The 22,094-nt window shown below is 45.3% G+C and overlaps 1 protein-coding gene across 14 annotated transcripts in view; it reads right to left on the bottom strand.

Moving 5' to 3' along the window:
• Positions 1-22,094, bottom strand: part of BBX (BBX high mobility group box domain containing) — a 193,071-nt gene that overhangs the window by 87,726 nt on the left and 83,251 nt on the right. For 3 of the 14 annotated variants that reach the window (XM_029082902.2, XM_029082912.2, XM_029082906.2), the window contains one exon: positions 15,742-15,814. The exons of 8 other annotated variants lie outside the window; for them this stretch is intronic. The gene's annotated coding sequence lies outside the window, so the exon portion shown is untranslated. Of the gene's footprint in view, positions 1-1,570; positions 1,667-15,560; positions 15,722-15,741; positions 15,815-22,094 lie in introns of those variants that run through there. 3 more of the 14 variants (XM_029082905.2, XM_029082901.2, XM_029082908.2) reach the window with 2 other exon arrangements.

Raw genomic sequence — 22,094 nt, 5'->3', positions numbered from 1 at the left:
TTCGGCAGGGGGAAGGGGGAGCTAATCTGAACGCTTGTTTTCATTTCCCCACACTCCCCACCCAAATCAAATAACTTTTGTTGTGCAACTGCAGAAGCTCAGCTGAATCAATGAACATATTTCAGGCAGCTGTTTCGTGTTTGCAAACCTAAAGCGATCTCAGCTTGAGGCACGGCAGGTTGGATGAGGGAAGAAAAAAGGAAGATATCATCGGAATCAGCGTGACCTAGTGCATAGAGCCTGGGAGTCAGAAGGACCTGGGTTCCAATTCCAGTTCTGCTCATGTCTGCTGTGTGACCTCGGGCCAGTCGCTTCACTTCTCTGGGTCTCAGTCCCCTCATCTGTAAGATGAGGATTCAGACTGTGATCCCCATGTGGGACGTGGACTGTGTCCAATCTCATTACCTCAGCACTTAGAACAGTGAATGGTATATAGAAAGCGCTTAAATACCATAAAAAAGTCCCTTAATACTCATCAGTCATGATAAATACCCTGGAGGAAATGCTGACTTTCCCAAAGCAAGAAACTCTCCTGAGGACGCAGCTTTCTGTTGCCTTTCCATAACTAATAATTCATTAGTGGAAAGAGCACAGATCTGGGAGTCAGAGGATCTGGGTTCTAATCCTCGCTCTGCCATTTGCCTGCTGGGTGACCGTGGGCAAGTCACCTGTGTCTCAGTTTCTTCATTTGTAAAATGGGGATTAAATACCTGTTGTCCCTTCCCCTTAGACTGTGTCTTGACCTGATTATCTTGTATCTATCCTCACACTTAGAACAGAGTTTGCCCCATAATGAGCCGCCAGTAATCAATCAACCAATGGTATTTATTGAGTGCTTATGGTGTGCAGAGCTCTTAAATACCACAATTATTACTATTATTATTCTAGATGTAAAGAACATTTGGGAGTGAAATATGACATCACAGCTCACCTTTAGTCTACCCGCTTATTTTCTGGAATTTCTGTAGTTTGGTGTCAATAGATGTTTATGGAATTAAAGGACCTTGCAGGCAGAAAAGAACAGGGGACAAGGAGAAAATCAGAGGTAGAGGTTGAAGAAAACTCAACTCGGAGGTATTGTGCTTTCCCAAGCGCTTAGTTCAGTGCTTCAGAAATCCCACTGCAGTGCTTCAAAAATCCTTCACTCGTTCACTTTCTAGTTCGTACCTCCTGTCTCTTCTAAAGTCACTCATTCATTCACATTTTTTGAGCGCTTACTCTGTGCCTCGCACTGTACTAAAGTCCCACAGAGTAGGCTGAGACCTTGTTTCAGAAGGCAGGGTCTGCTAATTCTGCTGTATCGTCCTCTCACAAGCGCTAAGTACAGCGCTCTGCAGATAGTGAGCGCTCCATAAATACCCCTGATTGATTGACAAGGCGGAACAGGAAGAGGGCAAGAGCCCCGATAAGGTCCGGTCTGTTAATGCTAGACCCAGACCATCCCACCACCTCGTCTAAACTTAGGTCACTCCCACGAGAACCTTTCACGCTCAGAAATGGCTGAGATGCCATCTGCTTTGGGAGAAAGTTTCAAAGAGAAACTACCGTCATCCCACGGGGGAAAGCTCACCCTCCTCGGTCCCGGAGAGGATCTCCGTAGGGCCGACGTCCAAGTCGCTCTGATCCCCAAACCCAAACCGGGTCAAGTCCGTGCCCGGCTAAGGTTGGCAAACCTCTGGCTGACCCCGGGAGATCTAGAAGGTTGCCAGTCTAGCGTTCTGAGGCGCTAGGCAATGCTCAAAAACGGTTCTGAGCAGTTACGCCACAGGGACCTCCCGAGACTAGCCCGGCTGACCATCCAATAATAATAATAATAATTGTGGTGTTTGTTAAGTGCTTACTGTGTTCCAGGCACCTTACTACGCGCTGGAGAAGATACAAGATTATCGGGTTGGACGCAGTTCCTTGTCCCAACATAGGGCTCACAGTCTTCATTCCCTTTTCACAGATGAGGTAACTGAGGCCCAGAGAGGTGAAGTGACTTGGTCACACAACAGACAAGTGGCGGAGCCGGGATTAGAACCCAGGTCCTTGTGACGCCCAGGCCTGGGCTCTGTTCATTGGGTCACGCTGCTTCTTGTGCCAGGCTTGGCTTGTGAGGATGGTGGTTTGCATTCTACCTACAGAGTGGGTACTGGCAATGGCAAATGCCAACCGGGTCGATGATCATTTGAAAGAACACCGCACAAGTAGCAACCGAAGCCAGACTTAGGGCAGAACTGCTCGGCTATTTCCTGGCTATCAGAATTGATCCTCTAACAGGAAGCGGCGTGGCCTAGTGGATAGAGAACAGGCCTGGGAGTCAGAAGGAACTGTTCTATTCCCAGCTCTGCAGTTTGTCTGCTCTGTGACCTTGGGCAAGTCACTTAACTTCTCTGGGCCTCGTTTCCCTCATCTGTAAAATGGGGATTAAGACTGTGAACCCCATGTGGGACAGGGACTGTGTCCAACCCGATTACCTTGCATCCACCCCAGCACTTAATAATAATAATAATATTGGTGTTTGTTAAGCACTTACTATGAGCACTGTACTAAGCGCTGGGGTAGATACAGGGTAATCAGGTTGTCCCACATGAGGTTCACAGTTAATCCTCATTTTACAGATGAGGTAACTGAGGCACAGAGAAGTTAAGTGACTCGCCCACAGTCACACAGGTGACAAGTGGCAGAGCCGGGACTCAAACCCATGATCTGTGACTCTGAAGCCCAGGCTCTTTCCACTGAGCCATGCTGCTTCTCTTAACACAGTGCCTGGCACGTAGCAAGCGTTTAACAAATACCATTACATACATTCATCTACCCTAGCTCTTAATACAGTGATTCGCACTTAAATACCATAAAAAATAAAAATAAAAAGCCCTGCCCTTGAAGAGTTTATACTCGTAGGCAGGAGACGGCTACTTAAAATGAGGAACTCTCCTCAGCCCTTAGATCAGGGCTTTGCACACAGATAATAAACAGCACTGATTGATTGACTCTCTTTTCTAAAGCAAATAAATCTGGGATTGTTTCTTTATTTTTTCTTTAGCCTTTGCTTGTAAGAATTGTTTCCCAATCCATTAACCAACTGTGTTGCTATTTCTGAAACTTTTTCAAATCCCCAGAGCCCCAACGTGAAACTAATCTGCTCTATTAGGTTATAAAGGTTTGTTCACTGAACTACAGACATGGATAATGAAAAAACAATAAAAGAAGTTGACATGCCTATAGCCTAATTTTTAAAAACCCATCTTTATTATATCATTTCAAGTGAGATAGTGTATTTTACTGAAACAAGAGGATGATTTTCAGAGCCCCAACCCCTTGAAAACGAGAACAAAAGAGTTCAGAGAAACTTGTGAGGTTTGGTGATTTTTCTCTCTTATTGAGACCACATTAAACGGGTAGTATAACAGTCACTCTAAACATTTCCTGAAGATTTCTGAAGAGACTTTCGGGTTCTCTTCGGAAATTCATGCAGGAATGACGTAGAATTCTGACAGCACTTTCAAGCCTGTCTTTAAATGGATTAATACTACATTATCTGGATTAATACTACAAAAGAGAAACACCGATGAGTGATAAGTGTTCGCATTCGTGTTTCAAATTAACAGGACAAGCTTTATACATCAATCAGTGACGAGATGTAAGAGTTTTAAACATTATATTACTAGGTTTATCAACCCTTCATATCCGGCAGACCACTGCTCTTCCCAAGTCCCAGATCCTACTATAATTTCATCTCCTCGAGAAAGCCTTCCCTGACTAATCCCTCAGCTCTCACAGGGAATGCCCTCGTGGAAAAAGCAGAGGCCTGGGAGTCGGAGGACCTGGGTTCTACCGCGTACTTGCTGCTTGATCTTGGGCAAGTCACTGCTCTGTGCCTTAGTTTCCTCACCTGCAAAATGGAGATTCCATACCAGTTCTGCCTCCTGCTTACACTGTGAGCCCCATGTGGAACCTGATTTCTTTGAAAGTAAGCTCCCTCTAGATGCAAGCTCCTCCTGGGCAGGGAATGAGTTTACCATTGTACTCTCCCAGGTGCTTAGTACAGAGCTCTGCACTCTGTACTCACTAAATATGACTGACTGACCTAACCTGGAGCTTAGTACAGTGCTTGACACCCAGTAAGGGCTTTAATAAATACGATTATTATGACTATTAGTAATAATTTGTACCAGACATTCCCACTGGACCCAAACTAATGTCTTTCACTGCAAATAACCACACAAGGATACTTCTAATCGATCATATCAATCAATTTTACCTCCTGAGTGCTGTATTAAGCTCTCGGGAAAGTACATTATAACAGAATTAAAACACTTGTTCCCGGCCCCCAATGAGCTTACAGTCTAGATGGAGGAATCACTCACAGAAGCAACATGACCTAATGGAGAGAGCACAGGCCTGGGAGTCAGGAGGATCTGATTTCTAATTCCAGCTCTGCCACTTGTCTGCTGTGTGACCCTGCAAGTGTCGCATCCTCTCTGTGCCTCAGTTACCTCATCCTTGTCCAACCTCATTATCTTATATCAACCCCGAGAGTCAGGGGTTGATGCTTGATACATAAGAAGCACTTAAATACCATTTAAAAAAAAACAAAATTCAACCTCTATATGGTCCTGGAATGAGTTGATGTCTGTTCCCCCCTCTAGACTCTAAGCCCATTACGGGCAGGGTACACATCAGCTAATTCTGTTGGACTGCACTCTCCCAAGGGCTTGGTACAGTGCTCCGCACAGAGTTAGGACTCAATAATTGCAATTGATTGACTGGCAATGTGTGTGTTTACTGTTATAGTGTAGTCTCCCAAGAGCTTAGTACAGTGCTCTGCACGCAGTAAGCGCTCAATAAATACTATATTAATAATGATGATGATGATGATGATGATGATGGTATTTGTCAAGTGCTTACTATGTGCCGAGCACTGTTCTAAGCGCTGGGGTAGATACAAGGTAATCAGGTTGTCCCAAGTGGGGTTCACAGTCTTAATCCCCATTTTCCAGATGAGGTAACTGAGGCACAGAGAAGTTAAGTGACTTGCCCAAAGTCACACAGCTGCTAAGTGGCGGAGCTGGGACTATAACCCACGACCTCTGGCTCCCAAGCCCGAGCTCTTTCCACTAAGCCACGCTGCTTCTCCGGTCACGCTGCTTCCCTATTGATCGATGGATTGAAAAGGCGGAACCCCAAACCATCACCCGTCCAACAGCCCCCGGGAGTGGCCACGAGGAACCCAGCCATGTCCACGAGCCCAAGTCCTCGCTGTGGGTCCCGGGCTCTGGGGTGCCTGGGAGAGGGGAAGGAAATCACCCACTGCCACTTCCCCAAAGTGGGTCGGCACAAGTGTGCGGAAGAGGTGGTTAAGTCAGTATCTTTGGAAGCCTTAACTAAAGCATATCGGTCCATTATCTCTTCAAAATCATCTCTTTTCTTCTTCAGGTACAGCACAAAAATACAGGTTTCGGGATGGACTCCAAAATACGGCTTTCTGACAAAGTTAGCAGGGCTGTTATTTGCTGCTTTGACTGAAGCCTCTCCTACGACAGTTATCTTTAAAATGTCCGACCTGGGTTGCTGTTATAATCCTATTGCTACCCCAACTACTTTTTTATGAAATAAAACGTGCGTATGCCTTAAGCAATGCTAGACCATTAATTTGATCGCCAAAGCAATGAGCAAAGGTATTTTGGGGTAAGAGGGCCCCTGAGCACATAAAACAATCCATCGATAAAATTTTTTGAGTTCTTAATGTGTGCACAGCACTGTACTAAGCACTTGGGAGAGTACAGCACAAGCGTCAGTAATAGTAAGTACAATAATAATAATGATGACATTTGTTAAACACGTACTATGGGACAGGCACTGTACTAAGCGCTAGGGTGGGTACCGGCAAATCGAGTTTCATACAGTCCTTTGTCTCACGTGGGGCTCACAGTCTCAACCCCCATTTTCCAGATGAGGTAACCGAGGCACAGAAAAGTGAAGTGCCTTGCCCAACGTCACACAGCAGACAAAGGGCAGAGCTGGGATTAGAACCCATAACCTTCTGACTCCCCGGCCCACGATCTACCCACTTCGCCACGCTGCTCCACAGACACGTTCCCTGCCCGCAACGAGCCTCAGCCTAAAAGGGGAGATACATGTACGAGTTACACTACCGGTCAGTAATAACTCTGTTTATGTATCTGAAACACCAAGTGATCACCCACATCAAACTAAAGCCCAAATTCTCAGCCAAATTCTTCCGTCCACGTGCACTCCGTGAGCTTGGAAAATAGTTCCAACTCTTCGACCGCTTCGGAGATTCAAGATGCCCTTCCGGCTAGCCACGTGTCTCGTCCCCACATCTGTAGTTTTGATCGCCCTTACCCGCTCAACAAATCCCCACTTCCATTCTTCCCCAGAAGGTCAAAATGGTAATCCCGCTATAAGGTTCCGCGTCCCGCTGTTTGGCTTTAAAGTATTCTTCTTCTAAGCATCGTGTCTGCTCCTGCAAGATACCCTTACGTTCCTTATTCTTCACAGAAAACGGTGCCTGTCTGGAGCAAACTGGGACACTAAAGATGCTAAAACCACGATCGTCACCGAATATTTGTGTATTTTTCAGGTTGCATTTTCCCGCTAACATCTCTACAGGAAAGGTCTACCCTGCCCTCTAGTGACAAGGTTTCAGACTCCAAAAACCCTTCTATTCCTTCCGCAAACCGTTGGGAAATTGAAAATTAAAATGACTTGTGACCGACGCACTTGGGGGGCTGTTATTGCGAATCCATATTTTCCAGCAGTTTTCAAGGTCTGTCTTTTCAAAGAATATACAAATCCAGCACAGGTTATAGGTCACACGAGTGTCGATAAACCGTTTAAGTCTGGGATTTCTGACCTTTTCCACGCTATAGAATAATACGGGATAGCGAATACAAGGTAATCAGGTCCCAGGTGGGGCTCGCGGTCTTACTGAATCAGTCAATCAATCAGCGGTATTTACTGTGCGCTTACTACGTGCAGAGCACTGTTTGAAGTGCTTGGGAGAGTACAAGAGAATTAGCAGCCACGTTCCCTACCCATAATGAGCTTATAGTCTAGAGGGGGAGACAGACATTAACATGAACAAATAATTTATAATAAATAATTTCAAGATATGTACGGAAATGCCGTGGGGGTGGGGTGGGGAGGAGAACAAACATTGAATTGTTTGAACTGTGCCCCAGCAAAGTGAGGTCATTTGCCCAAGATCACACATCGGGCAAGTGGCGGTGCCAGGATCAGAACCCAGGTCCTCAGACTCCCAACCCGGTGCTCTTTCCACTGGGCCGCGCTGCTTCTTTAAGATCATTTAATCCTGGCTCTTTTCCATTCTGAAGCCCGCCTGTAAATCGCTTTCGCTCTATGGCATGAACTGACAGTGAAGAAGCTTGCAATCTGTGTACTTCCTAGCACCCCCCACCCACACACCACACACCACCCCACACGTGCCATACGTGGATTCCTCCTGCTTCGCTGCTTTCCTTTCTGGTACCTGACACAACCCGTGAGGCGTCCCTGAAGGTCTCATCGGAGACCCTCTTGGCCGGCACTGGTTTCCGCTCGTGACTCTGAAATTCCTGCCGGCGCCCGAGGGGTGCTCGGTGGCACTTTGTGGGCACCGTTTCCACGAACACAAGGGCGACCAGACGCGACTCCCTCGGAGCCTCCCTGAAAGAGTTCTGGCAGATGGAGAACGGCTCTGTTCTTGACAGGATTTCTAGGAAGGGGAGTTTCCCCAAGATGCTTCAGCTTCCCCTTCCCAACACTTCGCGATTATCCCAGGGAGGAATTTCTTCCCGGCAGCCTGGGCAGAATTAGGAATTCAGCGGCAGGACCAAGATAGGCAAAATTCCACCCAGGGTGGCTATGTCGTGAGCCCCTCTCTCCAGCCAGAGCAAAAGTCTACAGATATCATCAACAGCTCGTGAGGATATAGTTTTATCGGGTTGGCCGGCACGTTACTAAGTGCTGTAAAAAAGTGTGCCGGCAAGACAGAGACGTAATAAACAACATTACCACTTTTTGCTTTAATGGCAATTTCTTGGTTGCTATGTGCCAGGCGCTGTACTAAGCGCTGAGGTAGATATGAGCTAATCAGGTTGGACCCAGTCCCTGTTCCACATGGGGCTCACAGTTTTCGTCCCCTGCTCATGGAGCCCAGGACCAAGACACAGTTCATGTGCCCACAGGAAAGTTCTGGGGGGGGGGGTGTACAGACCCCCATCACAGTATCTGCAGCTCTGTCCTCTTCCATCGAGTGGCTTCAAAACCACCTCACTGTACTCAATGTACCTCGATCTCGTCCATCTCACCGCCGACCCCTTGCCCACATCCTCCCTCTGGCCTGAAACTCCCTCCCCGTTCTTATCCGACAGATCACTGCTTTCCCCTCCTAAAATCACATCTCCTCCAAGGGGCCTTCATCGACTAAGCCCTCGTCTCCTCTAGTAATAATAATAACTGTGGTATTTCTTAAGCGCTTACTATGTGCCAGGCACTGTACTAAGCACTGGGGTGGATACGAGCAAATCGGACTGGACACAGTCCCTGTCCCACATGGGGCTCACCGTCTCAATCCCCATTTTACAGATGAGGTAATTGAGGCACAGACACAGACTCTCAGCCCCACAGCACTTACGTGCATATCCGCAATTTTATTTTCAACGTCCGTCTCCGCCTCTAGACAGTAAGCTCTGTGTGGGCAGGGAATGTGTCTACAAATTCTGTTGGACTGAACTGTCCCAAGAGCTCAGTACGGTGCTCAGCGCACAGTAGGCGATCCATAAATACCACTAACTGATTGTACTCTTCCGAGCACCTAGTATAGTGTGCTGCACAAAGTGCTCAATAAACACCAATGACCGATTAATTGATCGATCGGGCACAGAAGAGGTGGACAATCCATCTTGTAGTGTCCCTGGCAAGGTGCCAGCTCCCCTCTAGACTGTAAACTCATTATAAGCAGGGAACGTTTCTACCAATTCTGTTGGATTGTACTCTCCCAAGAGCTTAGAATAGTGCTGTGCGTAGAACAGACGTGGACTCTGTCCAACTTGATTAGCTTGTACCTACCCCGGCGCTTAGTACAGTGTCTGGCACATAGTAAAGGGCTTAACATATACCATTAAAAAAAAAGGTCACCCAGCAGTCACGTGGCAGAGCCAGGACTAGAACCCAAGTCCTCCGACTCCCCATCCATCGTATTCATTGAGTGCTTACTGTGTGCAGAACACTGAGCTAAATACTGGGGAGAGTAAAATATAACAATATAACAGACACATTCCCTGCCCACAAGGAGCTTACTGTCTAGAGGGGGAGAAAGACATTGATATAAATAAATGAATGATGGACATAAGTGCCTTAGGGCTGGAAGGGGGTGGTGAATAAAGAGCGCAAGTCAGGGTGACGCAGAAGGGAGTGAAGAGGTAAAGAGGCCTTAGTCAAGGAAGACTTCTTGGATTTCCTAAAGTCATACAACAAGCATTTATCAGAGTGGGGATTAAAACCCAGGTCTTCCCATTTCAAGCCCATGCTCTTTCCACTCCACCATGCTGCTGCTCCAATGATCCCTATCTTCATAAAAGAGGAAAGTGAGGCACCAAGAATAATTTGTGATAATTACGGCATTTGTTAAGTGCTTACTATGTGGCAAGCACTGTTCTAAGCATTGGGGTTTGTTCGGACCCAATCCCTGTCCTGCACGGAACTCACAGTCTAGGTAGGAGGAAGTGGGATTTAATCCTCATTTTACAGATGAGGAAACTGAGGAACAGAGAAGTGAAGTGACTTGACCAAGATAACGTAGCCACACGAGTAGCTGTGATTAGATCCAATCCTCTGCCCTCCAGCCCGTGTGACTTCTGAAAAGGAAGACGGTTATCAATATCAGTGGCCTTTACTGAGCACTTTCTACGTGCGGGGCCCTGTACTAAGTGCTTGGGAGAGTAGAATACAGAGTTGGTAGATACATTCCCTATCCACGACAAGCTTACAGTCTTACAGTCAGTCTGACAGTCTTCGGACATTAAAATAAAAATATTTAGAATATATACGTTATAGATAATAATGTAAGTGCTAGCTGTGAAGACGGTAAGATCCTGGAAGAATTGGCAGAGTCCTTCCTTATGAACAGCAACCTGCAAGAATTCACCAGGGGCTTTTTTCCCTGGGATCCTGACCCCAAAGAGGAGGAAGTTCTCGATCACAGGGAAATTCCTCCAAAGAGGTGTTGGCCAAAGCCAAAGACAATTCCTTCCCTCAGGCTTCTTCCTTCTCTCTAGCTCCCACCAACATCTTCCTACTACCCTCCTCTAAACAAAGCTTCCTCCCTTGGGAAATGTCAGCTCTAGCCCGTCAGCTCGTTGCGGGCAGGGAAAGTATCTACCAACTCAATTATATTGTACTCTCCCAAGTGCTCAGTACAGTGCTTGGCATACATTAAGCACTGAGTAAATACCACTGACTTATCGATCGACTGATTGATTCTGCTTTAAAAGCCAGCAGACACAGTAAGCACTTAACCGATACCACAATTATTATTATTATTATTATTATCGAGGTGCTGCGAGTAGGCTGGCATTAAAGGAGCAAAGTGTGCAGGCTGAGTTGGATGTAACCAGGCGAGCGGCGGAGGGGACGAGGTGACTGAGTGCTTTAAAGCCAATGGTAGGAAGTTTCTGCTTGAAGCGGAAGCCCGGTGTGGGCAGGGATGGTCTCTCTTTATTGTTGAATTGTACTTTCCAAGCGCTTAGTACAGTGCTCTGCACACAGTAAGCACTCAATAAATACGACTGAATGAATGACTGGGCAACCCCTGGAGGTTCTTGAGGGGTGGGAAGATGTGGAATTAATTTTTTTAAAAAAAAGATCAGAGTAAGCACTGGAGTGGGAATAGCCAGGATGCAGGAAGGTAAGCAAGGAGGATGAGGCAGTACTCAGGGAAGGAAATAATGAACGTCTGGATCAGGATGGGAGCAGTTTGGATGGAGAGGAATGCGGATGTTAGCGAAGTCATGAAGGTCGAGCCACAGGATTTAGTGAAACTGAATATGGGGGTTGAATGCTTTTGCTGCTTCTCTGGGGTTGACTAACCCGCACAGTATTTATTTTGACTCTAATCTGAATAAGTACTCAATGACAGCCAATGTCTTTCTCACTGAGCAGTCGGCCTGGGAATCAGAGGCCCTGAGTTCTAATCCCGGCTCTGCCACTTGTCTGCAGAGTGATTCTGCCGTGTGATCTTGGAAAGTCACTTCTCTGGGCCTCAGTCCCCTTATCTGCAAAATGGGGATTCAATAGCTGCTTTCCCTCCGACTAACTCTGTGAATCTCATGAGGGAGCCGATGATCCTGTAGCTACCCCAGGATTTAGTTCGGCGCTTAACAAATACCACAGTTTTTATTATCATTACTATTAATCCAACAGCCACCATTTGCATTTACTGCTAATAATAATAGTAATAATGATGGTATTTGTTAAGTGCTTACTATGTGCCAAGCACTCTTCTAAATGCTGGGGTAGATACAGGATAATTACATTATCCCAAGTGGGGCTCACAGTCTTAATCCCCATTTTCCAGATGAGGTAACTGAGGCACAGAGAAGTGAAGTGACTTGTCCAAAGTCACACAGCTGACGAGTGGCGGAACTGGGATTAGAACCCACGACCTCTGACTCCTAAGTCCGTGCTCCTTCCATTAAGCTACGCTGCTTATCCTTTTGGGTACAGGCCCACCCCACATTACAGTCACAATACATTCAACCCAAAGAAACAGCCATTTTGGGTTGTGATACTTTTACTGCAGGTTGCGGTCACACTACGGTGTGTGATACCGGGGATTACAGCCAGCGAAGAATAGCACAGACTAACGGAAAGAGCACGGGAAACACAAAACCTGGGTTCTAACCCCGGCTCTGCCACGTAGCTGTCGTGTGACCCGGGCGGGTCACTTAATTCCTCTGTGCCTCAGTTCTCTCATTTGCACAGTGGGAATTCAAAATTTGTTCTCCCTCTTACTTAGACTGTGAGCTCCATGTGGGACCTGATTATCTTGGCTCTACCCCAGTGTTTAGTACAGTGTTGGGCACATAGCGCTTAAAAAATACCATAATCATTATCATTACAGAGCTGTCATTGTTGATATCGCAACAATCCCATGCAGCATTACAAGACAACAGACCAGAAAAATAAGTGATGGTCACCAAAAGCTAGGGATTTGGAGATTGAACGGTCTGGCATCAATTTTAAAGAACGCAGCTGAATTTATACAAATGACAGCAAGAGACGGAGGGGAGTTCAAAAGTGTGAAGAGGTATTCAGAGAGAGTTGGCCTGCTTACAAGCTACTGTGTGTAGACAATAAGAAGGCTGTTTCAAACTAAATTGGACAAATTATTCATTAAAGTTGAAAACCACCACCACAGTCAGCAAAACCATCTTGCATTTCTGGAGCCTCCGAGATGCATTATCACACTACAGCTCATTTAGGGACTGTTGTAAAATTATGCGTCAACTTACCTTAAAGGTTGAGCAATAGTGTAGTGGTATTTATCATTACAGTCTAAAATAGGTAGAGGAATTTCAGATGGTTCTTCCAGAGTTTCTGGAACAGGTTCCAATTTATAATATATAAACAACTGAGTGAAAATGTACCCTAATACACTATTCATAATTCAGCCACATATTCCCCCCACATCCGTAATTTACTATGTGCCCTGTACTAAGCACTACGATAGACACCACGTAATCAGGTTGGACACAGTCGCTGTCCCTCTTGAAGCTCACGGTTTAAGTCAGAGGAAAGAGGATTTAATCCCTTTTTTTTTTTTTAAACAGTTGAGGTAGTTGAGGCACAGAGAAGTTAAGAAACTTGCTTAAGGTCAAACAGCGGACAAGTGGCGGAGCCGAGATTAGAACCCACATCCTCTGACTCCAGGCCTGGGAGCGCTCTCCACTAGGCCATGCTACTTCCCTTAAAAAAACACCTCTTTCCTTCAGTCACTGACTAATTTCAATTGATGATTCAATTTTACACATGGCTTCCTGGGGGGCTGAAAAATTTTGAATAAGATTTTATTTTTTTTATCAATCACATAGCGACTGATCAACTCTGACGAAATGTATGAATTCTCAGGTTCTCCAACCATCATCAATCCACCTCTTTAGGACAGGGCTTCCATGATTTAAACAGTAATGATGATGCTGATAATTATAATAATTACTACTGCGGCTAACAACAATAATACTATTAAGGCTTAGGATTTAGAGAGGAGAAAAATTCTTCCTGATATTGTAGGCCTCAATTCAAATGAAGTAGAGCGTGTGAGTTCTTGTAGGAATAGGTTTTATTTGTTACTCTTTGCTTTTTTATGATTGGACTTTTTTTTTTTTAAGTGGCCCACCATCGGTTAATCAGCCAATGGTATTTATTGAGCGCTTACTGTATTCATTCATCCAATAGTATTTATTGAGCGCTTACTATGTGCAGAGCACTGTACTAAGCGCTTGGAATGAACAAGTCGGCAACAGATAGAGACGGTCCCCGCCGTTTGACGGGCTTACGGTCTAATCGGGGGAGACGGACGGACAAGAACAAAGGCAATAAATAGAGTCAAGGGGAAGAACATCTCGTTAAGATATCGTAACAGATAGATTCCCTGCCCACAACCAGCTTACAGTCTAGAGAGGGTGAGAGGACATCGACAGGATCGATCAGTGTCATATCCTCCCCTTTCTGACATTTCAATGGAATCTGGGAGAAATCTGCTCTGGACCTTAACCCTCTACAGTTCCAACAAGCAGTGCCGTGATCTAGTGGATAGAGCGCGGCCCCGGGGGTCAGAAGACCTGGGTTCTAGTCCCAGTTCCACCATTTGTCTGCTGTGTGACCTTGGGTGAGTCACTTTGCTTCTCTGGGCCTCAGTCACCTTACCTGTCAAATGGGGATTAAGGCTGTGCGACACGGAATGTGTCCAACCTCATTAGCTTGTATCTATCCCAGTGCTCAGTACAGTGTCTAGTATATAGTAAGCATTTAAACACCATTGAAAACAAACAAAATTAAACCCTTCAGCAAACAATTTAACTGGCCAAATATTCAAATAGGTCCTTTTCTGTTCACAGCATAACTATGAATTTGTCAATTCCACTTGTTGAACAATCAGAAACTGTATATACAGGCATTTCTCTCTCTCCTCTCCCCTCCCCCCACTTCTCCTGACAGGGTTATTTCTCAATTAGATCCCAATAACCACTTACTCATTGACTTTCCTCATTCACTCATCATGGGTTTATGGCCTATTTAAAATTCATCTGTAAATTTGAATTTTCTCCCCATCCCAAAACAATTGCAACCGTCTGTTCCACTGACTGTCATTTGTACCTGCTATTGTGGGGGAAGTGGGTTTACATTTCCAATGTAATCTTTTAGCAACCTCTACTCTATTCAAGATTATGTTTGTGTAGTGTAACTCATATTCACATTCATGATATCGATCAATTCTCGATCTGTTTACTTCCTCAATACCATCAGTGACTCAAAGATTATCCCGGCACCATTCACTTTGCACTGATTGGAAGACCTCTCCGTGAGACATTTTTAGTTCCGTTAACCCTCGTGAAAAGCTCCGGGGAAAATATTTTCCCACGTTTTTCAGTAGAATTAAATTTATATGAGCTTTTTCCTTTAAAGCCAACACTTCCAGATGAATCAAATACACTCCCATATGAAACTAAAGAAACAGCATCCTTGAGGGCCAGGGCTTTACACTAACATGGAACCTTAGTAACATTCTCTCCACCTCAAAATTCTCTCTCTTTCAAAGCATTACTAAGGTCACATCTCCTCCAAGAGGTCTTCCCCGATTAAGCCCTCTTGTCCCGCTCGCTTTCCCTTCTGTGTCGACTATGCACTTCAATCTGTGACCTTTAGACCCTTGATATTCTTCCCACCTCCAACCCCACAGCACTTATGTACATATCTTTAAATTATATATCGTAAATGACTTACTTATTCATATTATTGTCAGTCTCCCCCTCTAGACTTTAAACTCGTTAAGGGCAGGGAACCCGTCTGCTAAATCTGTTGATCTGTCGTCTCCCACGCGTTCAGTACAGTGCTCTGCACACAGTAAGCACTCAATAAATCCCAATGATCGATCGAGTTCCTGAAGGGCAATGACTGAAACCTCAACTCTATCCTGGCCCATTGAATGGGAGTTGATTTCATTTGATATATTTTAAATTTGATACCTAAATCTTTAGCAACATGCATCTCCGCCTCGCTTTACTGCATTAAAGGAAGATGAGCAAAATCCCTCATGATTCTTTAATACTCATTCACTGTACTATATTACAGCCCTTATCAGGGATTTTTTTTTTTTTAACCAAGCGGCTTCATTAAATACCGAATGAGTCTCCTCCTTCTATTTCCCGCCTCCCGAACCCAAGTGAATTGACTTGAACCAAGGACAAGCTGCTGGGTGAGGAAATATATCCCTGTTCTCTTGAAGAACTTCATAAAAGAGCCCATCATTTAAAAGGGAAAGTTTGACTTACGTGACAATGCGGATTAAAAGGAAAACTCGGCAAAATCACCACTTCCCAAGGAAACAAAACCCATTCCCCAATCTCAATATGGAGGATGAGGAGTTGGGGGGGAAAGGGTGAGCAATTTCTATAATCCACTGCTTCGCCACCTCCAAGCTCTTAAGTAAGATGCCTTCAGAGCTGACCTTACCAGGTAAGTCAGGACATTCCATTGTGAGTCAATGGAACATCAAAACTTCCAGCTTCTGTGATGCAGCAGGATTCTGTGAAAGACCCATAGTAAAGTGATTAAAAGGCTGAGCCCTGAAGGCTTTTCAAACAACTCAAATCGCCCCTTAGCACAGTGATCCCCCACCAAAAAAAAAACCAACCATGCAGAACATTCAAAAACAAGGGGCCCGATCAATCAGTCCTTCGATGGTATCATTAACCGAGTGCTGTGTGTAGAGCATTGTACGAAGCCCTGGGGAGCGTGCCAAAGTTGACGGACTCATCCCTCAGCCCTACAGAATTTATATACATATCTGTAATTTATTTATTTATATTAATGTATCCACCCCAGCGCTTAGTACAGTGCCTGGCACAAAGAAAGCACTTAAATGCCATTATTATTATTATTATTATTATTAATGACTATCTCACCCCCTAGACTGTAAGCTCATTGTGGACAGAGAATGTGTCTTATTGTTGTAGGGTACTTCCCATGCGCTTAGTACAGTGCTCTGCACATAGGAAACACTCAATATATATGACAGAATGACTGACAGGCCGCTTGGTCATTCTCCAGACCAATTATCCAAGGCTTTTAGGGTGATCCTGCTTGAATGGAAGTTCCTCAGAGGTAGGGATAGTATTTACCAACCCTAGTGTACTCTCTTAAATGCTTAGTACAGTCTCGGCACATAGTAACCACCTGCTAAATACCATCGATTTGCTTCCACAATATATGAACATGGGGTAAAATGATCCAATGGGGATTTTGAGATTTGGGTTACATCTCTAGTCTGTAGCTCGTTGTGGGAAGGGAATGTGACTGTTTATTGTTGTACTGCACTCTCCCAAGCGCTTAGTACAGTGCTTTGCACACAGTAAGCACTCAATAAATACGATGAAATGAATCGGTGGGGGGGGGGGGCGATAAGACCAGGAATATGCATTCCTTGGAACATCAGAGTTGGAATGATAACGAACTTGAACGTTCAATTATTTGGAGGCCGGGGTCAGCCTGACAGGGAAAACTGTGATTCCCAGAGACAAATATTTCCCAGTTTATCGAGGGAGGTAGGGCTGCTCAACTAAACAAAGACACCTATGAAGAGAAAAGGTGGAAAATATGGCGTTGGTCCTCAAAAGTCAAAAAGAATATGGGGTGAAATGGGTGAATGAAGCTGTCATGGGGTTTCATTCAATTAAATGAGAATTCAAATCTTTAGATGGTTTCAGCCCTGCACAAACACCCCCTAGTCTCTCCTCTTGCACCTTTCTGAATTTATTCTTTTCAGTTTTCTCCAAAGGAGGCATTCATTTGCTTCCATGAGTAGACAAATACTATAGAAACAATAATACTCCCACCCAGAAGAAATGCAGAAATCCATTTTCTCCGCACAGCAGATTAAAGACGTTTTTCTTGACAATCCCGAAAGTACACCGAAGGCTCGAAATCGGGTGTCATACGCTGGTTTATGGCTGGACCGATTCTAAAAGTTATTATCTGGGCTTTTCGAAAATTTCTTTCCTAATCTGATTCTAGCATGAACGTGGAACTGCTCTTACACATTAAACATCAAAATTTGCAACCACTCATATGAGTAATTCCATCCTGAATTAGACAATTCAGTTGACACTAGCGTCATTAATGAAGAAAGAAATCGCTGGAAAAGTGAATAAATAAAGGATTTACTCAGTGATGCGAGACCCTGCACAAGATACCATTCATTCATCCGTATCTCGGAACGCAAAGGCATCTGTGAGGAACGTATATAAAGATTTTCTCAATTAAACCTATTTATTTTCAACTGATTATCCTTCCAAAGCATCAACCCTGCTTAATTACATTTCAACAGCTCACCATTAAATCTAACAGACCTGTTAAAAAGGAGTTAAGGTTTACCTTTAATGATTTTCCAACAAAAACACACCCAAATACCTTGATATTGATAGATGTTAGAGGACAGATGGACTTTCTAAACCCCATTCTTGGACAAGATTACCTGTTGTTATTATTACTGTTATTATTATGGTATCTGTTAAGCACTTACTATGTGTCCACCACTGTTCTAAGTGTCGGGACAGGTACGAGTTAATGAGGTCAGATACAGAGAAGCAGTAAAGAGAAACAGCGTGGCTCAGTGGAAAGAGCCCGGGTTTGGGAGTCAGAGGTCATGGGTTTGAATCCCGGCTCTGCCACTTGTCAGTTGTGTGGCTGTGGGTGAGTCACTTCACTTCTCTGGGCCTCAGTTCCCTCATCTGTAAAATGGGGATGAAGACTGTGAGCCTCCCGTGGGGCAATCTGATTACCCTGCATCTACCCCAGCGCTTAGAACAGTGCTCTGCACATAGTAAGCGCTTAACAAATACCAACATTATTATTATACAGCCCCTGTCCCACATGGAGCTTCCAGTCCTCGCAAATTTGGGCTTGGAAGCTAGGGGCCAAAGGTATTTTCCAAATCCAGGGGAATTGTGGATTTCTGAAACGCGCTTGTCTCCATGCCAGAATGGTTTGCTTCCAGTGTGGCCATGAACAGACCGGCTCTCTTTACAGTCCCAATCTCCCCACCTTCAATGCTATATTAAAATCCCACCTCCTCCAAGAAGCCTGCCCAGACTAAGTCTTCATTTCCCCTACTCCCTCTCCCTTTTGTGGCGCCCTTGCACTCAGATTTGTACCATTTAAGCAACTGATATTCACCCCACTCTCAGCCCCACGGGACCTACGTATATAAGCGCTTAGTACAGTGCTCTGCACACAGCAAGCGCTCAAGAAGTACGATAGAATGAATATCCGTCATTCATATCAAAGTCTGTTTGCCCCTCTAGACTGTAAGCTTCTTGAGGGCAAGGGAATGTGTCTACCAACTCTGTTGTCTTGCGCTCTCCCAAGCGCTTGGGACAGTGCTCTGCACACAGGAAGCGTGCTAAGAGACCTCAGGCAAGTAACTTCACTTCTCTGTGCCTCGGTTACCTGTCAGCCGTTAGGAGAAGCAGCTAAGCTTGTAAGTGTGATGTCTTGCCGCGAAAATGGATCGTCTCGAAAATGCGTTCGGGGGGTAAATCAAACCATAACCAGATGGCCAAACCGGGATGAACAATAATCGAAGCCACCGTCAGAAGTCGGAGTGCGAGTTTCTCCCTAAGTTGTCTGGTCCTACTGGGTCTTCAGTAAATTCCCTGCTTTAAAAGGGTGCTCCGTAATTAGTTTCTTAGATATCGACAGGAAAGAAAATGGAAAATACGGTCCATCGTCTCCGATTAGGGCTCTACCGATTTAAGAAACTGGGATGCTTCATGTTCTCTGCAGCTTTAGTGGAGGTTGAATTTAACCTTACCTAGAGGGAAAGGAGTCACTCAGTCGTATCTATTGAGGGCTTACTGTGTGCAGAGCACTGTACTAAGCACTTGGGAGAGTACAATATAAGAATAAACAGACACACTCGCTGCCCATAGTGAGCTTACAGTCTGGAGGGGGAGACAGCTATTAATATAAATAATTTACCTCATTTGGTAAAATGGGGATTAAGTTTGGGAACCCCACGTGGGCCACCGAAAGTGTTCAACCTGATTAGCTGGACCTGGGGTGCCTGGAACACAGACCTTATGCGGGAATGTCTCCGCTAATTCTGTTGTACTGTGCTCTCCCAAGCACTTAAAAAATAGTTCTCTGCACTTTGTAAGCACTCAATAAATATGACTGAGTGACTGCCAAATACAATTATGAAAAAACAAAACACTGATTGACGGAGATGGTGATTGACTGTCATGTACCGAGCGCTTGCTGGGTGCAGGGCACTGTAGTAAGTTTGAATCGGAGCTATTTCGGAAGCTCTCCTGCTCTTCCTCCTCAGACTAAAACATCTACAATGAAACTGAAAGTAGCCTGGCTGTTTGAGAATGACTGTTTCCAAAAGATTTCCTTTCCTTTCAAAATCATTTCTGAGTTTTAAAAGACACATTTTTAAAAAGTGATCGTAAAAGAAAAAAAGGTTTCCCCTACTCCGTAACTTCTTACCTCAAAATATACATACCAAACCTCAAACACACACAACCATATTTAAACAGATGGACTTCCCCCTGTGTGAATTCTCCATTGCACAAGCCGAACTAGTCCCTCGGGCCTTGTGGAATTCTACGGAAGAGGTTCTCTGTCACTCCTCTTTTGCTGTACTTCACACGTGAAATGTCAAATGTTCATTGTATGTTCTGGTTTTACCACAGTTGCCCTCAACGAACAATAATCCTCGGCAAAATCTGAAGCAGCGTGATTTAGTTTTACCACAGTTGCCCTCAATGAACAACAAGCCTCGGCAAAATCTGAAGCAGCGTGATTTAGCGGTAAGAACAGGGGGCTGGGAGTCAGAGGGCGTAGGTTCTGATTCCGGCTCCACCACACGTCTGCTGTGGGACTTTGGGTAAGTCACTTGACTTCTCTGTGCTTCGGTTCCCTCATCTGTAAAATGGGAATATAGGACTGTGAGCCTCCTGTGGGAAAGGGACTGTGTCTAACTTGATTATCTTGTATCTACCCCGGCGCTTAGAACAGTGCTTGGCACATAGCGTGCTGTGAAAATCTCATTTGTTCCAAGCAATGTGATCCGTACATGCCGTACGATCGATCCATTGTACTTACTGAGTGCTTACTATGAGCACGGCACTGTACTAAGTGCTTGGGAGAGCGCAGTATAACAGCGTAATAGACACCATCCAATCTGTCCGCTGCCCTCGTTGCTACGAGACCACTAGGTCGCGAAGTTTCAGTAGTCTTTCTCTCGACTCTACGTCTCCCTCCAGGTATCACCCCATCTCCCTCCTACCATCCCTCTCCAAACTCCTTCAGTTGCCTACACCGGCCGTCTCCTCTTCCTTTCCTTGAATTTGCTCCTCGGCCTCCCCCGATCTGGCTTCTGCCCTCTTCACTCCTCGAAAATTGCCCTCAGCTCACGATGACCTTCTTCTTGTCAAATCCAACAGGCCTCTCATCCACCCTAATCCTCCTCAGCTGCCTTTTCAACAGCTGACCACCCTCTTCTGGGAACACTCCACGACTTTGGCATCACCGACACGGTCCTCTCCCGGTTCTCCAATCTCTCCGGCCGCTCCTTCTCAGTCTCTTTCACAGGTTCCTCCTCTGCCTTCCACCTTCTAAGTGTGGGTGTCCCTCAAAGCCCAGTTCTAGGTCCCCTTCTATAGTCCATCTCCACCCGCTCAGAGAAGTTGGTATTTGGTTGGTATTTGTATTTGTTAAGCGCTTACTATGTGCCGAGCACTGTTCTAAGCGCTGGGGTAGACACAGAGGAATCAGGTTGTCCCACGTGGGGCTCACAGTCTTAATCCCCATTTTACAGATGAGGGAACTGAGGCACCGAGAAGTTAAGTGACTTGCCCAAAGTCACACAGCTGGCAAGTGGCAGAGCCGGGGTTCGAACCCATGACCTCTGACTCCAAAGCCCGTGCTCTTTCCAGTGAGCCACGCTGCTTCTCGTCATTTGCTCCCATGACTTTGACTACCATCTCTAGACGGATGATTCCCAAATTTACACCTCTAGCCCCGACCTCTCTCCGTCACTAAAGTCTTCAGGTTCCTCCTGCCTTTGGGACATCTCTACACCTCAAATTGAACAGGTCAAAAACTGAACTCCTCATCTTCCCACCCAAACCCTGTCCTCCTGATTATTCCTGTAGACAGCACCCACTTCCTCCTTGTCTCATGAGCTCGTAACTTCGGCATCACCTTAAATCACCTCTCTCATTCAATCCATACATTTGATCTGCCCCCAAATCCTGTTGGTTCTATCTTCAGAACATTACTAAAATCCACCCTTCCCTTTCCATCCAAACTGCTACTGTGCTGATCTACGCACATATTATATCCTGCCTTTAACTACTGCCTCAGCCTCCTCACTGTCCTCCTTATCTCTCCCACTCCGGTCCATACTTTACTGCTCGGATAAATTTTCTCCAAAAGACGTTCAGTTAAAATCTCCCCACTCCTCAAAAACCTCCAATGATTGCCCATCCATACCAGTGACTGCCCATCCATACCACTGACTCTAAGGCATTCATTTCATTCAACCATATTTATTGAGCTCTTGCTGCTTGCAAAGAACTGTACTAAGTGCTTGGGAAAGTAAACTATAATAATAAAAAGACACATTCCCCGCCCACAACGAACTTACAGTCTAGAAGGGGTGACAGAAATTAATATAAGATTCGCTCCCTCCTATCTCACCTCGTTTTCCTACTACAACCCAGCTCATACACCTAACTCTTTCAACGCCAACCTGCTCACTGTACCTAGATCACATCCACCTCACTGCTGACCCTTAA

This window comes from Ornithorhynchus anatinus, chromosome 17 (genome assembly GCF_004115215.2).
Source record: "Ornithorhynchus anatinus isolate Pmale09 chromosome 17, mOrnAna1.pri.v4, whole genome shotgun sequence".
Taxonomy (NCBI): domain Eukaryota; kingdom Metazoa; phylum Chordata; class Mammalia; order Monotremata; family Ornithorhynchidae; genus Ornithorhynchus; species Ornithorhynchus anatinus.
Note: the sequence above shows the minus strand (reverse complement) of the source record. Positions and strands in the feature narration are given on the sequence as shown.